The 17,453-nt window shown below is 43.6% G+C and overlaps 1 protein-coding gene across 4 annotated transcripts in view; it reads right to left on the bottom strand.

Moving 5' to 3' along the window:
* Positions 1–15,884, bottom strand: part of SLC8A1 (solute carrier family 8 member A1) — a 321,729-nt gene extending 305,845 nt beyond the window's left edge. For 2 of the 4 annotated variants that reach the window (XM_058551369.1, XM_058551368.1), the window contains exon 1: positions 14,296–14,468. The gene's annotated coding sequence lies outside the window, so the exon portion shown is untranslated. Of the gene's footprint in view, positions 1–14,295; positions 14,469–15,819 lie in introns of those variants that run through there. The other 2 variants (XM_058551366.1, XM_058551367.1) reach the window with 2 other exon arrangements.
* Between the last annotated feature and the right edge of the window lie 1,569 nt (positions 15,885–17,453).

The raw sequence follows: 17,453 nt of genomic DNA, 5'->3' as shown, positions 1-17,453 counted from the left end.
CTGACAGTGTATGAAGAATCTTTGAGAACTATTGCACTTGGGCCTGGACTAGCCCACGGGGAACCCTCTTGGCTTCCATGCAAGGTTAGAAGGGCCTCAGTAGCAAAAGCCCCGTGGACGGTTTCCAACAGTCTGGCTTTTATCTTATGGATTAGAGGCTCCAACAGACGAGCATCGATAGCGTGATGTAACATGTGGGCTGGCAAGTTCCTAGAGACAGCTGCCCTTCACCCTCCGGCCTTTTAGCAATTACCTGGCAACCTCTTCCTGCACACTCTCAGGGCAATCGCTTAGGTCTGCCAAGAAAAAGCTACGCCCCAACCCACATGTCACAATATGTTCCTAGCCAAAAGGGTACAAATGTCTAAGGGTGGATGGAGCAGTAAAAATCCTTCATCACCGTCAGAGAAACAAGAGACGGGCTTCTGAGGTTAACTCAAAAATGTCACAATTACATTCAAAAGGTAGTAGTATTATAATTTGCGAAATCAGTGTACACAAAGCACTGATAAATCTTATTAGCAATGAAGCAACTGGAAAGAACTCTCTGGACTTCAGTCTCTTTCTTTATTAAATTAACTCCAAATCTAAATGCTTGTGGGGATGTACGATGGATCTGAATGAGAGTTCCTTCTTCATTCTTTTGTCTCCAATCTTTCAATGTCTTTCCTCTGTCATCGGATTCAAGCAGATCTACTTGACTCTCCCCACTGTCTCCTCAAATACACATTTCCATGAAAACTAAGCAAGAAATAGAGGCTGCTGATATGTTGGTCTGCTGCCTGGCTTTCTTATATTCTGCCTTGATCTACTGAAATCTATAACAAGGGCTAGGCTGATTTTCATGTTGGTTTCAGATCAACTCTTACCTCTATGGCCAGTTCTTGCTTAAGAATATCCATTACATTATCCTAATGAGTCTTCAGCACAGCATCAAGAATATTCGAATTCTCTTCTGCTCACTATTTATTTTAGAACAAACCAAACAACCCCTGCACCTACAGATAACAGACCTGAATGGCATTGACAAAGGATGGTGAAAAGATATCCAACTGAGTAAGCCCAGCCACCTGTGTGGAAGGGAGGGGTCACAGGAATGGAAACATGTACCTGCAAGACAGATCCTTATCAGACTGCTGTTGTAAAGAGTGAGGAAGATCCTCTCACAGCAGAGGCCTAAGGAGAAGTTAGGCAGCAGAGCAGTGGGTCCCCTGTGGGAAGTTGTAACCAGTTTTGACTACCAAGGAAGAGCTGACTCAGAGAGAAGGAATACGTCTGGCATTCCCGCCAGTCCAGTGCATGGGGCAGCCTAACCCCATTCTGTTGATTGGCAGGTGGGGTTATTCCAAGGAACTTCTTGACTCTCCTTCACCAGGACCTGAATTCCCTTCCATGTAATTCTTCCCGACTGAAAGCCTCAAAAGCTAAGCAATTAATCTGTTTCTAAACATTAAAGCAACCATAATTCTTATCCACTAGTGAGGCAAGCACTTCCAAATGCTTCTAAACAAAGAGAAGATGCCAGAGGATGACTTTCCTTATCTGATCATCCATCTAGGGTGCAAATTACTGTTCTGGCTCCCAACCTCAGGCCATCAGGTCACGACCACACTTCAGGAAGGAGCTCGGTTTCCACACTGACTCTCTGCTATTACCTTTGCTTTTTTTTCTTCCAAAGAGAGAGTTTCCTCTTTGCTGCCAGATAAATTGGGACAGAGCCTCTAGGGGACAGGCAGTGAGAGGTCACGTAAGGGGCTCAAGCCCTTCTGCCTGAACTTACAAGACTAGAGTCAGGATCCTGTCCCATGTCAGAAAACCTCATTCACCAAAGGAAACAATTGGGGTAATGGTCAGGTGATATGGCCAAAAAAACAAAGATAGGTTTAGGATTTAGGATAATGAAAAAGTTATTGAAAAGTCATGAGATGCACCCCTTGGCACTTGCCCCTACTTTATCTATATAGAACATATTACTTTTTATATGCTATGTAACTTATTTAATGATCCTGTTTATTGTCTTTCTCTCTCTAATAGATGTAAACTCTGTAAGGGGAGGGATTTTTGTCTCTTTGGTTCATGGATGTATCCCCAGTTCCTAGAGCAGAGTTTGGAACATAGAAGTTGCACAGCACATGCTTACTGAATGACTAAAATAATCCTCATAGGCTCATGTGCTGATTCACCAAATCTCTGACGTTGAATCAGAATCCGGAAGCTGGCTAGGCATCCGCATTTTAAAATGTTCCCTATGTAAAATGGATGCCCCTAAAATGAACATTGGCCAGTATCAGACTGAAAAGCAATGTCTGTGTCCTGTGATTCAGGCTCATGGGCAAAGAACCTCAGGCTAGAAAAAATTGATCTCCAGCATAAAGAGGGGCCGAGACCTTGTCATTTTCCCCAGGACCTGGGTGTGGGTCCCCCTACACCAGCCCTGGCTTGCTGATTTCTTCTGGAATACCAAGATCACCTGCTCTGTCAAAAGGGTCCTAATATTTTGGACATCCTGAAGGAAGCCTATCTTCCTCTCCTTTTAGTACAATAAAAAGACATCTAGTTAAACACCAACCCAAAATCACCCCCATGACAAAGGCCCCTAGAAGGGAAAGTGTATCAAGAATTTAAATTTAAATATACTAACTCTGCACACTGACATGGAAATGTGGGCAGGAGGAAGAAAAAGCTGGAGAACAAAGAGAGTCTTCCAATAGTAACTAAATAAAGAAGACTTCTGCTAATCTCGGCCTCCACGTGAAGTCAGCCAGGATGGTCCTCAGATTCATTACACCAGGGCCCAGGGCAAGGTAAGGGCCCCATGCAAGGGCGTTTATGACAACAGTGACTGAACCCACAGGCTGAGCACTTGCTTCGTCCCGGGTGCTGTGCTGATTGCTTTGCATTCACTGTCCCTATCCTTTCTGACAATATTGCAAAGAGAGTTTCTCATTCCTGTTTTACACATGAGAAAAATAAGTGGTTCATAAAAGCAAATTGGCTGAAGTCATACAAACATACTTGACAGACCAGGATTTTAATTCACGCCCTTTGCATTATGCCATAATGCTTTCCAAAACAGCAGAAACTTTTTGTTTGTTTATTTTCACTACATAAATCAACAGTACTGTTCTATGAGACCAAAGGGTTCCTTACTTAGGTACTTAGTGCAGAATAACCTCCCTGTGTGCCCCTCCTTCCCACCAGAATAAATGCACATGGGTTGCCCCATCTCATCAAGAGCCCTCCATGTGTCCCTCTCCTGTCTCACGCCTCCCCACTCCCCAAGGAAAGGTTTTATAAGCATTTGTATTCATCATGTAGCAACAGAAAGATGATCCATTTGGGGGATCATCAACTACAATCTGAGCTCTGAAATCACTCCAAAGTCATGTAATAATCTCACGGTTTTTCCATTTGTTCAGGAGAAAAGAAAATAGGGAAAGAAATCCTAGCAGTGAGCAAGCAAAACTAAAATAAGAGAGCAATGAGTGGAGAGGGGGAGAATGATACTGAATTTTAGCATAGTGAGTTAGTTAATCTTTGCTCTAATAACAATAAATCAGCATTTTTTTCAAGAATCTCAATGAGGTTCACACATTTCCTGTCTTGGGGTCAAGACATTACTTTTAAAAACTTTTTAAACTGGTAAGTAATCCAAAGAAATGAGAAAACAACATATTCATTCACAGTTTCATTTGCCAAGCTTCTCTTATATGTGCCAGACACTGTGTTACAAAGACGAGCAAAATAACATTCCCAAAGAAGCTCATATTCTAGTGGGGTATTACCAGAGTCAAGGAGTGAGTCCCGTTTCTGGAAGACAGAACTCTTCTATTACTAGAGAATCACAGAACAGGAGAGACTTTCCAGGCATTCAGATAGTGAGACCACGGGTACTCAAAGTGGACTACCTAGTTCCCAGGTTAATGCACATGTGGTCTTGGATTAATAAACTAGGTTTCTAGAAACCTCAGACTGCTCAACCTACAATCCTGCAACAAAGAGATTTCAAGTGTAATGAGCTCCTGAAGGCAGGGCCTTGGAGTATCTCCACTGTTCTCTGAATCTTTCAGGGACCTCATGATGCACAATAACAACTATTTCAGACAATAACTTGCTCACTTTCCACCCTGAAGAGAAAGAGCAGCCTTTCTTTGATGTTCAACCTTACACACTTAAAAAAAATGAAGTCGTATGCATGCACTTATATCTGGGTCATCAAGAAAGATTTCCTACCTAAAAATATTTTCCACACTAGCCTGTTGACATTGTACCTTAAGAAATTTGGTGAGTGAAATATAGCTTTCTCTATATTTCTCGTTCTGGAGACAGTGGACAACTTATTTATTCATCAAGCATTCGTGAGTGACCTCTAATTACAAAGCACCAGACTAAACACTGGGGGGATTACAAAGATGATTGACACACGGTCCCTGCACTGGATGAATTTACTGTCTTCAAGGGATAGTTACTCAAATAACCATGAATACTAGGAAGAATATGGAACATTCCATAAAAGGAGGAGATTGGAAGGATGACAAAAACTAGAGAGAGAGAAAGAGAGAGAGGACATTCCAGAAGGAAGAAATGATGGGAATAAAGGCATAGAGCAATGCTTCCTCAACTTCAGTTCACCTAAGAATCACCTGGGAAACTCATTAAAATGCAGATAACTGGGCCCTGTCATCAGATCTACAGTAGCTCCAAAGAGGGACCCTAAATTTGAATGGTAACAAGCAGCCCAGGTGATTCTGATGTAGGTGGTCTTGGCACCACCCTTTCAGAGGCGCTGGCATAAAGGGTTGAAAGGCATACAGTGTAGAACTGGGAAGAAGGGCAGAGGTGACATAAAGGGCATGGGGCTTGTGTAGCAAACAGAGACTGGAGAGCAGAGCCCTTAAATAAGGTACCTGACGGAGGGTAATGCCTAAAAGTTAGCAACAGTGTTTGTTCTATCATCAGTAAGACGTTGATGTGAAATAAGAATACATCAGATGGGCTTTCCTTCTCACAGCCTGGGACTATAGTTTACAGATAGGCTCTTTATGGGGCATCAGCTACTCCCCTTGTTCACTTCAACTCAAGAGTAAATCTTTGCAGTCACTGTTTTCGCTTTTTTCTGCCTCTTGGGACTGAAGATGTTTAATACAGAATCCAATTTCAAGCTATGTGATGGGAACATCCAGAACGCCTTTTTTAAAAAATCTTTTTTAACAAGGTAAATGCCGGTTATGTGAGCAGAGGCTGGTGAATTTCATCAGCTTTTTCCCTGAGTCATTAAGCTTCATCTTCAAGAAGATTGCTTTTCAGGAGACAGAGCCCCATCAACTTGAAGTTTGTAAGTCTTTTAAATTTTCCTGCATAGTCTCAAATCAGAGTCCTTGAAAGAATAAGATGCTCTTGAGAAAAGTAGAAATAGGAAGTAAAAAGAAATGTTTAAAAAAAATCTCAAGTTAATAGATGCTCACTTAATGGTGACCCTTCATCCATATTCTATGCTTCAGTTTTCTCAAGTTCCTGACAATATGACATGTCACTCAGTGACATGGCTCTAAAACTGAGTGTATATTTACATAGAACAAATAAATCTTAAAAATGGAAACAGTTTAGAAAGGAACTAGGCAAATTTTATTATTTAGAGGAATAAATGGAGTGGCTTATGGGAAAACACACAGTTTTTACACAAATCTCTGAGCACAGTTTACGAAACACACAGTTTCTCTACTAAATAAGCCATCTAGTGAATATGCCCTTTAAACCAATCCCATACATCTGTATTTGAAGAATTTTTAAAATATTGGCTTAAGCATTATGGCTTTAATGTTAGCAACTATGCCAAGACTATTATTGTCTTTTAGTGATAGGTGAGGATTGGAGAGGAGCCATTAAAAAATGTAGAGGAAAAAAGTCAGTGGAGAAAGAAACGCTAATCATTTAATCACTTAATTAGCAAGTGAAGATAGTAACTTCTGCCTGTTAAGCCTTTGTTTAAGCAAGAACTGTTTTCATCAATATCAATGACTAAGGAGAGAACACTCATTCATTCATTCATTCAACAAACACTGAATGTCTATTATGTGTCTGGCAACATGCAAGGCATTGGGACTAGAACCATGAACTAAACAGACACAATCTCTCTCTTCATGGAATTTATTATCTAGCTGGAAGACAGATGATTGATGTAAATTTAAATTGTTACAAAAAGAAACATAATTATTAACTCTGATAAAGACTATGAAGGAAAAACACAGTCCTGCAAAAGTAAGTAATGGAGGACCTGACCTATTAGGGTGTTAGGGAAGGCTTTGCTGAAGAAATAACATGTGAGCTGAAATTTAAAAGACAATCAGCAGGAAGCCAGACAAAAGGTCTTTAGAGTGCAAGGCCTATGGTTGACATTTTTGCAATTACTCTTCTCTGTAATGGGATTACTCACAGACCTACCTTCTTAGATATGCTGGGGTATGAGATCATGTTGAGAATGAATTGAAAGTAGCTTCTGTAATTTAAATAAGACTCTTCCCCTCTGAGGTGGGAATCATGCAATCACAGTTAACTGCATTCTACCACACCCCTGGGGGCCATGTGGTGGACAGAAGGGTCATTGGTCAGAGGGCTGAAAGAAGTGAGTGCTGGTCTCTGCTCTCACTGACCAGTCATACGGCCTTAGACAAGTCATTTTCCCTTTCTCAGCCTGATCTGTTAAACTGGGGAATTTTGCTAACAATCTGAAGCTGTGATATTCTGATCCCTCACTTGGGCATTCAAGGTCATCATCCATAATCCAGCACCCACCTACCTTCCCAGGTTTACAGCTCCTGGTAGTCAGCTGAGCTACTAAATGAAAATTACCCAAATATGTACCATGTTTTCCTTTCTCATGCTTTTCTACCTGTCCTCCATGATCCATCAAATGTCCCATTTCCTTTCATAAAACTGCTTTCATTGCTAGTAAGTCCCCTCAAAGTCATCTAATTTTGCACCTTGTCCCTTTTCACGACATGAAAACTCGACCATGATAACCTAAGAGATTTTTTCTAAACAACGTCTCTGAGTTTCTAGACAATCTCTCTTCACAAGACACCAACCCCAATTGCTAGGGGTCAAATTTAGCCCACCACCTGTTTTTAAAAGGCCCATTAAATTAAAAACATTTTTTACATCTTTAAATGATTGAAAAAATGAAAAAAAAATATTTTGTGATGTGAAAATTATATACTGTTCAAATTTCAGTGTCAATAAATAATTTTTAATGGAACACAGCGTGTCCATTTATTTAAGTATTGTCTATGGCTGCTTTCATGCCAAAACAGCTGTGTTGAGTAATTGTGACAGACCTTGTGGTCCACAAAGTCAACAAAAATATTTACTATGTGCCCCTTTAAAAAAACAGTTTTGCGACCTTTGGTGCATGTCATTATGTGTCTTTATCTTCCGTCCCCTCTGCTTGGCAACCTCCGCTTGGCAACCTCCCGTAACTGGCCTCCCATAACATAACATATTCCTGTAAAGGCACAAAAGCAGACACAGGGGCTCTCTCACCATTCATCTCTCAAGTAATAAGAAGCAATCTTTATGGAGTGCTCATGTGCCAGAAACTGTTCCAAATGTTTTACAAGTATTAATGTATTATTCTGCACAAAAACCCCATAAGTCTTTTTACTAATATTATTCCCATTTATAGACAAAGAAAATGAGGCACAGAGGAGTTAAGTACCTTGCACAATGTGGAATACATCATTTGCTGATTTCAAATAAATATTATAACTATCACGATATGTCTGCTGACCTGCTGACCTCAGAGAACTTTAGTCTCAGTACCCTAGCGTTCTTCATTCAATGTCAGTCAATATCCTCAATCTAGAAGCAAAGTCATAGTTCTCTTTCCACCTTTGGGAATCATTGCTAGACATCCAGGGACTCCTGAGGCCAGAAAACCCAGGCCCATTTCTAGAGGCCTTCTACATTATCAACCAAAAGAGAAGTGACTCTGGTGAAATGACTTCAGGGTCATAGATCTGGATTCAATTATCTCCAATTTCACTCTCATAAAGTCATTTAATTTCATCTGGGCTCCATTTGTTTATTTGTTTCAAAAAACAACAAAAACTAGATGATCTCTGATGTCTCTTCCAGAGCTGGCTGTGGCTTTAAGCAGTGACAGCACTGATAAGGAGAGGCTCCTAAAAAGGGCCACTGACAGCTGCATGTGCAGAAGACAGTGAGGAGTGAGGGAAAAAAAGAACTGCCACTTTTGCCCAACACCAACTCGCAAATTTCACCTCTAGGGGGCTCACATCCCCCCACATGTGAAAGGTAGATTATTTGGGAAGAGCGACTTGGAACTTCTGAGAGACATGTGATATAAGACTGAGCACCTCTCCAAACTCTGCCTTTGGCCCCTGGCTGATGCCACTCCCTTTTGGGGCTCCACCACGGTTGATGGAGGAAGTCTGGGTTTCCCTGTAGAGTGAGCAGCCCAGTTCTCTAAACCTGCAGCTAGGACTGGGTGCTGTACATGGAGCAGAGCAGAGCCAAAGGGGGCCCTGGGCCCTCTGCGTTAAGCGGAAGCAGAAGTGAAACGCAGGAGAAGCTCGAGAATCTGAAGGGAGAAAGCACCGGAGCCATTCGCTGCTAAACCAAGAAACAAAAACCACCTGTAACGGCACAGAAAACATAACCAACGAATTCAAGGGAAAAATAGGCTGGCAGGTAATCTGACCCTTGCCTGACCTCCCAGACTGTTCCAGCTTCTCGCCTTCAAGGCTGTGCTGGAAATTCTTCATAAATGTTGGCTTCACATGTGAAATACATTTGTGTAATGGCTTACACTCTCATTTGATCCAGATCCACAGTTCCCATGACATAGTCCTCACTAGGATATATAGCTGATTTGAAAAGTCTGACAATGGCCCCAACATTGCCCCAAGGCTGTCCTTGTCATAAACTAATTGGGGCTGGTTTACACATTTTAAACATAACTAGGCTTTATTTATTTTCGAAGTCCTTTTCACTCTTTGAGAAAGAACTAAAATACCTCCTCCTCCATGAAGCCTTTTCAAACGTTGTCTACTTCCTTTCAACTTGCTCATTAGACAGCTGCAGCCATCTATCTCATTCAGTGCAGTATCTGGGTGGTCTAGACAATGACATCCCCAAGAACACAGAACATGGCACAAAGAGCACGGCTTTTGAACAGCCTCAAAAATGGGTACCATCCTCTATAAACTCTTGGACAAGTTATTTAACTGAGCCATACTCTTCATCTTTAAATCGGGACAAGGATGCTTCCTTGCAAGGCACTTATGAGCATTAAACAAGAAAACATGTACTAAGTGCTTAGTCTGGTCCCAGGAACAAAATGTGTGCTCAACAAATGTCAAATAACTCCTCTTCATCATCTGCATTCTCTGAAAAGTGCCACGCGCTGCCTTGCACACACTGAGTGCTCAATAAATGTCACGGCTGAGTTGAAGCAAATTGCTGAATCACCCCCTTGTCTATTTGACTTCATCTCACATTAGATTCAACCAGGAAATTAACATGCAAGGACATCTACAAAGTGATTACTTTTTCTGTCTTTTTAAAAAATATTAAGATGGACTCTCATATTAACATTTATTTTTCTATGTTTATTACATATGCAAGAAACCATTTATCCGAATTGGTATCACACTTGCTGGAAAACATTTTGCTTAAAGAGACTTAAAAAGAGTAGGTTGTCAAGAAAGGAACAAATTTTTATTACCTTTGCTGCTCCAGAAGTGTCAGTGTCAGGTGGAAGGTTATCTTGGCCTCTTTCTGGCTACTTTCTACTCCTGCCATCAGCAGCCCTGCTCTCTGGCACTCAGGTCCCTCCCACTGCCCCACGAGCAGAGCCCTCGGAGGGCATTAACTGGGCAGCAACCCAGTTTCAAACTTCTCTCACTTCCTCTGCATCTTCCTGTATTCCAGGCCTTCAGGACTTTTCTATCTGCTAGCTCATCTGATAAACCAGTCCAGGTTCAAAAATGAACAGACGCTATGGTTTCTGAGAATTAACAGTAGCTCCTTCCTAGGTAACATCATTGCATTTTATGAGGGATCTATAAAATAGAATTATTTTATTCAAATGAATGTCTCTAATAGTGAGAATTTTAGATCCTATGTTGGCCGATGGATAAATGTTTTGAACTCGGGGATGTTTGGCCCTCCTCAAATCACTTTATAGACTGCTACCTATAATGTCCTTGCCCCTGACCACAAACATGTTCCCTTCATGTCAGCTGCCAGGCAGGACTTTTATCCTTCCACATGTTCTCTTCCTTCTTCTGAAATTGGCTAGAAGGTTTCAGGTAAAGAAAAAATGTGATTCTCTTAACCTCTGCCTATCTTCTTACTACACTCTCCTGGCTGTGCAGCTCAAAGGACAATCACAAATGTAGATATAAAACACTTAGGGTTCAGTACCCAGTTGTCAGCAAAGAGCCTACAAAAACACTTGAGGCAGCAAGAGCTGCGAGCAACTATCTTCCAAGTTGAGTCAACACACTGGAAAAAGGCGCCGGATCTCCTCATTCGTGTTCTGAACTGCTCTTGATGAAAACATACCAGTAAGAGTAGTTTATCCTAGGAGTCTCCAGCTCAGAAAATGCGCTGTTTGATTTACAAACCCCACTGAGAGCCTAACCGTTGATTAGTCTAATTCTTCAAAATGTGTTGTGTAAAATATATTTTGTGGTGTGTGTGTGTGTGTGTGTGTGTGCATGAGAGGCCGAAGAGGGAGGGAGGCAAGAAGAGAGAGAGAGAGACAGACAGACACAGACACACACAGAGAAGTATCTTTTGGAGGAGAAAGAGAGAAAACTGAAAATCATCCCACTGCACTTAATGAGGCCCCACCGGACTAGCCCTGAGTCCAAACCAAAATCTCAGAGGCAGACTCTGAAAGCTCACATTCCCAGAATCTAGTCCATCCCAGTGGGTTGGAAAATACCTGACATTTACTTTCACTAAATTTCAAGTATGTCTCCAGGGGATGGACATCCCTTTGTTCAGAGAGAAAATTGGAAACGGCTACTTCAGCAACCCACTGGCTTGGTTAGCCACAATTACTACTGAGAATTAGAACTGAGTGATGGGCAGCCAAGGGAGTTCTAAGCGATGTTAGATGCAATTCGGGAATCTAGGGAAAGCCAGGGAGAATATTTGCCACAAGAGGGAGCAGTAGAATTTGGTCAGATGGGAGACTATTCGATAGAGGTTATGATAAGCGGTCTAACAAAACATCGGAAGATGTTTTGGCAAGAGACATTTATCCCTTAAAGAAAAAAAAAAAGGATGAAAGGATCAGGAAGAAGAGAGAGATGGCAGCACATTGATTCTTCAGTTCTTAGCAAATGTAAAGGCACAATTTAATTTTTAGTTAAAAGCAACATAGATACACACTGCAAAAATATAAAACATGCAAGACTATATGCTCTGCCATTCTCTTTCAATTGTGTATTTCTTTTTCCAGATGTAATTTCTATTTCAGTTTGAATTCTGTTTATTTCCACACTGATGGGGCAGACTGCTTGCTTTTACCTGCACGCTATTCTCCCTCTACCTGAAAGCATCATGGAGAAAGGGCTCCTCTCACTGAACTGCAACATAAAAATCAGATGGTAAGGTCCTAAAATGCACTTACTTTGGGAGAATCACACCCATGAGCTAAATGAATGCTTTAACTTGCTTTAAAGAGGGAATGCAACTTTATTGGATCTGCAGAGCTTATCTCATCATTTATTTTGTCAAAGAAACAGATTAAGCACTTAGAGGGAAGGAACCATGTGTTGACTCTGCAAGATAAATAAAAGTCTAATTCTGTCTGATAAAAACATGTTAAATATGCTTGCTAACAAAATTCTGAAGCTCTCTTGGAATTTTTTTTCAAAACATAGTAAGCTTGAAAGACCAATGAATGTAATTCCTGCAAATAGTCCTGTAGGTGTTACTGACTATACTTCACCTTCCTTTTGTAATTTTATCTGGAGTTAAAGCACTGCTACTGCTATGCATGTTTCTTCGCCTTCATGGTCAACAAAAGGGTTATCTAGTTCTTAATCTTAATCCAAAATGATACAGTAGAAACCGTTAAACAATAATGGTAAAGTACATAGAAAGATGGATAGATAGGTAGATAGGTGAGCAGGTAGATAGACAGACAGATAGACAGATGTAAAGCACAGCCTTCATATTCTTTTAATTTGTTACTCTCTTCTTCCAGCCCTGTTAAGCTGTCACGACAGAGTAAATGTAGTCTGATTGTCATGGACACTTATATCCTTTGCAACCCCTGCACAGCTCAACAGTGAATAATGGTTTACCTCTGTCCAGTTCTTTTTTTTCCCCCTAGGAAGTAATCATTCCGTATTTAATAAAAGACAACAGCCATTTTAGGGGAAAAAAAAAAACCAAGGCTCCTTTTATAGTAGATGGGAGAAATCTTAGCTAAAGAGCCCTTACATTCCAATGGAATCCTCCAAGCAGGCAGAATTTGTAAAATGAAAACCATTTAAGAAAATACATCTTGCTTCTTGATGAAATAAGTGGGTCTTCCCCCACCTTCTCACTCACAAGGCCCCCAAGATGGAGCTCTCTCTTCCTTCCTCCTTCTTTTACATCCGCCTAACCTTCCCAATTAAGCAAGTTTAGCAAACCCATAGAGCTAAATCCAAGTAACACAGGATTTGAAAGAGGAACTTAAAAGCAATCATCCCTATTCCAGCTTTGTTTTCTTATCTGAAATGAAGGAAACATACAGATACATCTTCCTCCTTTCCTCACTTGCTGCAGGAGTAGCTTTGAGAGAGATTGAGAAAACGTGGGTGTGTATGTGTGTGTTGGGGGCGTGGGTGGGAGGTATACTTTCCGAATCCCCTCCCCGTCGCTCCCCACTTCCCTTAGGAAATCTTCACATGGATGCTGGATTGTGAGTCTTCAGTTGCTCATATTTGGAAATACTCAAGCTATGCCTTTAACCAGATCTGTTCAGAATTCCCACCTACTCCGCTAGCTCCTCCATGATAGGGATGCCTGTACTGTCTTTACCACATCTGTCATTTTTTAAAAAGCTTCTTCCACTACACCTCCTACTGATATCCTTTTTTTCTCTTTTTAGTCTTTACACCTCCAGCAGGACAAAGTTTGTATTGTTATATTCACAACCACTAGTGGCTAACTAGCAGGAGAGAGATGGAGAGCGCCAGCCAGGGAGCCAGGCTAAGGGGGGTTAAACAGATACCTAGTGCAAAGCAGGACTTTCTTTCCAGTGACTGCGGACACCATGCACACTGCTCTCTTCGAAAAATTCTTTGTTAAATTTGGTCACTCTGCTCTTAACCCAACCACTGCCACTTCGTCTGGAGAGGGAAATACGAATTGTAAGCCCAAGCCATTCATCAAACAGTCAACAGAATCCATGGGGGAAGGGGGATTTTAAAAATCAAGGATGCACACATGTATTTTTAAAAGCATCGCCGGGTGGGTTTGGTTTCTTTAGCCGACTGTCCACCCATAAGACCTCCCTCTTCTTCATTAAGGAGGAGCCAAGAAGGATATCCTCACATCTCAGAACACAGACCATTTTCCCAAGAGCCAGCAAAGCTCCAGAGGCAGAAAATGCAGCTGCAAAGTTCCCTTCGAATCTCTTGGGGAAGATGCCTGTGCGCGCAGAATCCCCAGCGCACAACCCAGCACAGCACCCGAGACGGGGACCTTTCTGCCCTCTCCCCCGCTGCATTTCTCCCTTGCCTGTTCCCTCTGCCCCGGCCACACCTCCCTCCTTTCCGCAGTCCTTGGTGAAGGAGCACCCAGAGCTCGCCAGAAAAGAGGGGACTCGCAAGTGCGGCCTTGGGGGAGACCCCAGGGATTACCAGGAGGAGGGATGACCGAGGAGCAGAGTCCAGTGGGTGGGGACGCCTGGATCCCCAGCAGCGCTGCAATCCAGGTGGACTTAGCTCTTCGCGCCCTGAATCCTCAGAGCTCAGCGCGGTGCAGGGTGCAGCATGTCTCCTTAGCAGCCCTTTCTTCCCCCGGCAGCCGGCACTGGCAGGCAGGCAGGCACGCTCACGCCCAGACGCACCAGCCCGAGCAATTTCACTCCCCGAGAAGCGCAGACCCCCCAGAACATGTGTAGGGACACACACACAAACACATACAATTTAGGAACCAGTCCTTTGCCAGACCGGAGAAAAGTGTAGCCTTATGAACAACAAATGGAAAATAGTTGGCGGTATCTGATCAAATCCCTTTTGCTTGCCCATCGTAAGATCCTACCTGGTTTGGGGAGCGTGGATGGATCCTTCCCCCGTTCCTCCACGCTAGTAGGAAATGCCGCGCACTCCCTCCTTTTAAATAGCTCCCGATCAGCAAGAGGTCGCTCCCATCTTCGGGGGGAAGCACAAAGCAGGCGGCGGCGGGCAGGCTCCCGTGCAGCGCCGGCGCGAGCAAGAGCGGCGGCGGCGGCGGGCAGCCGGTGCGCGCGGGCGGGAGGCAGGCGCGGAGGCCGGGAGGCTGGGAGGGCCGGGGCCCGGGCGGCGCGCGCGCTCCCCCGCCCTCCCGCGCACACTCGCCCGCCCGCCCGCCGCCCGCCCGCCGCCCGCAGCCTCGCACTCGCTCACACGCGCGCTCGGCCCCGCTGCAGCCGCCGCGCACCGGCGAGTCCCGGCGCCCCGGGCCCCTGCGCCCCCAGCCCCGCGCCCTGGGCGACCGCCTGGGCGTAGAGCCGGCGCGTTTCTGGAGCACCGAGCGGATGGGTAGCGCTTCCAGCCTCCCAGCCTCTGCCGCTAAGAAGATTTTTTCGATTTCCTCCTGGCCCTGCAGTGCGTTCTAGCCCCGCGCTAGCGCTCTCTCGGACACCCAGCCTATCGATGACACGCGCAGACAGGCGCTGCAACTTTTCTTTGCAACCTTCCTCGCTTCACCGCCAGACAGAACCCCAACCCCAATTCGCCTACCCGTTTCTCACCTCTGAAATTGTTAATCCAGCTGTATCTTTCTTCCTCCACCTTCTATCCCTCTGCTAAAGGAAGCTTTCTTTTAGCAAAGGGATCTGAGGATATATCAATGATTTTCTCTTAAATCCTCACTCCGTGTTTTTCCTGTATATCAGGCATGCACGGCAATACGCTGGCTAGTAGCCGCTGACACAAGCAGATAAGGATATGGAGGGTGGAGAAGAGGTATTCCCTAGCCAAGAACTCTGAGAGAGACTCCGTGTTGGTATTTCCCTCAAAGATTGCAGCTCACCTGGGAATAAAGACCAAGAGGCTGTTTAATGTGAAAGCTGTGCAGCTTTTAAACTATAGAGAGGAGTAAAAGCTGAGCATTAAGGTTGAGTTGGGGAAAATCTAATGCAGCAATCGACGAACCATTCATTGCCCTTTCCAAGAGAAGCATTATCATTGCCAATACATCACTTCCCCATAATTAATAAAGGAGCATTGCATCAGGCCCTTGCTCTCTTGACAGCTCATTCATCCTTACAAATCCTTAATGACTTGGCAGGGTGAAAGGCTAGACCCTCTGGAGTTCACAAACCTGGCTGCACATCAGACACACCTGGGAAGCTTGTTAAAAATGCAGATTTTAGCGTCCCGTCTTGAGACTCTGATGTTGTTGCTCTCAAGCTGGACTCCAAGTTTGTGTTTTTAAAGCACCAGTTGATATTGACCACTGGCGTGGTTTGCCAAGGTGTGCGGGATCAGGGGCAGCTAAGTGGAGAAGGGGAGAGAAGGAGGGAGCTGCCCAACTCTAGGCAGAAAGTTCAATTCCTCAGTAGGATTCTCCCCCAGTACTTACAGTGCAGCTCTGGGGCAGCCAGGCCATACGAAAAGAGAGATGCTGACTCTGGGACTACCACCGTTCGACTCTGAGGCAAAGAGCGAGGAATGGAAGTAGCCTTCCTCTGCCTCTGTGCATGTGGCTCTCAACCTTGACTGCACCTCAGAATCTCCTGGGAAGATTTTAAAAATCCCAGTGCTTAGGCCACACCCCAGACCCATTAACTTGGAATCTCTGGGGGTGGGACCCAGACATCAGTAATTTTTTTCATGTTCCCTAGTTGATTCCTCTGTGTAATCAAGGTTGAGAACCACTGTTCCAGGTCAACACTCCTCAGACACGAATGTGCATGTGTGTATGGATCACCTGGGGATTGCAGGTTCTTATACAGTAGATGGGGAGCAGGCCTGGGATCTGCATTTTTAGCAAATTGACGAGTGATGTCGATGGTGCCTGAACAAGGACCACACTTGAATGAGCAAGGGTCTGTTGCATCCATCTAGTGATTGTGGACACTCAGCTTGGTGGAGGAAGCTCCAAGTTTCTTCTTGTCTTGTATATTCCCAAGAATCATTCCACTCTAAGAACATTTTCCTTTCCTTGCTGAGTTAAATATTCTTAGAAGACACTCTCCACACAAACTTTTTGTTCGACTGCACTGACTAGTGGGTGTGAACAGAATGGCATGTGGGGAGACACAGAAGGTCACCATCTCTCTGTTGGAGTATGTCCTCCGCCAAAAATTACTTAGGGTCCTGACTTCAAGGGAGTGTGAGAGGCAGATATTTGGCCCAAACTCAGCAGAAGGAGCTTGGAGAGAAGTGTCTGCTTTCTAAACGACACCAAGAAAAGCATATAACTAAAGACTACACGTAGGAAATAGGACAAAGCTAAGTGAAGGAACTAAGTAAAAGAGCTAAATGAAAATGTGAGCGGACTACATCTCATTGGAATAGATTTTGTAGGAAAGGTGTGGCCTGTTATTGTTGTTAGGGACCACTTAAAGAAACTCAGATTTTCTTGAAAGCGTGAGCATGCTCACGACACAGGGTAACAAAAGCCCTGTTCTTAAACGTCTATATTCCAATGGTGCCCAAAGTCCATCTTGTCAGCAGCTGAGAAGGTGTTAAGGTTACATCTTGGTCCTCTTTATTCCTCGTCTTTTCTAATCTAGACTGATACTTAGGTTAATTTAAATTCTTGGGAGCAAAAAAGCTGCATTAAATGGTCCTCTCTTTACCTAAAACCATTAAAAGGGAGCCTAGTGCCTGTTAATTTGGCATGCTTTTTGTTTTGGCTCAATATCTGAGCCCCTAATATTTTTGCCTTTCATTTCTCATTAAAGGCATCTTTATGAGGGTTCCAGGGCCCCAAGGCAATCAAATCTTTTGCTCCCTCCTAAATGTCATACATGACTGGATTTTCATTGTAAGAATTATCAAAGGCTACATGACTGCCACAAGGCTCTAGGTAAGGAAAGAGCGAGGCTGCTGCAGGCTGTGGCTTTTGAAAGAAGAAATATTGTATGTAGGAAGGTGGTGATTTACATTCCAATGGCAATAGTCTTTCTTAATTGTATTCTTGAACACTGATTGCCATTCTTTCCTTTGGACTTGAGATTCAGAGTTGTGGGTCTCCACTGTTATCTATCG

Source organism: Diceros bicornis, chromosome 12, assembly GCF_020826845.1.
Source record: "Diceros bicornis minor isolate mBicDic1 chromosome 12, mDicBic1.mat.cur, whole genome shotgun sequence".
NCBI lineage: Eukaryota > Metazoa > Chordata > Mammalia > Perissodactyla > Rhinocerotidae > Diceros > Diceros bicornis.
Note: the sequence above shows the minus strand (reverse complement) of the source record. Positions and strands in the feature narration are given on the sequence as shown.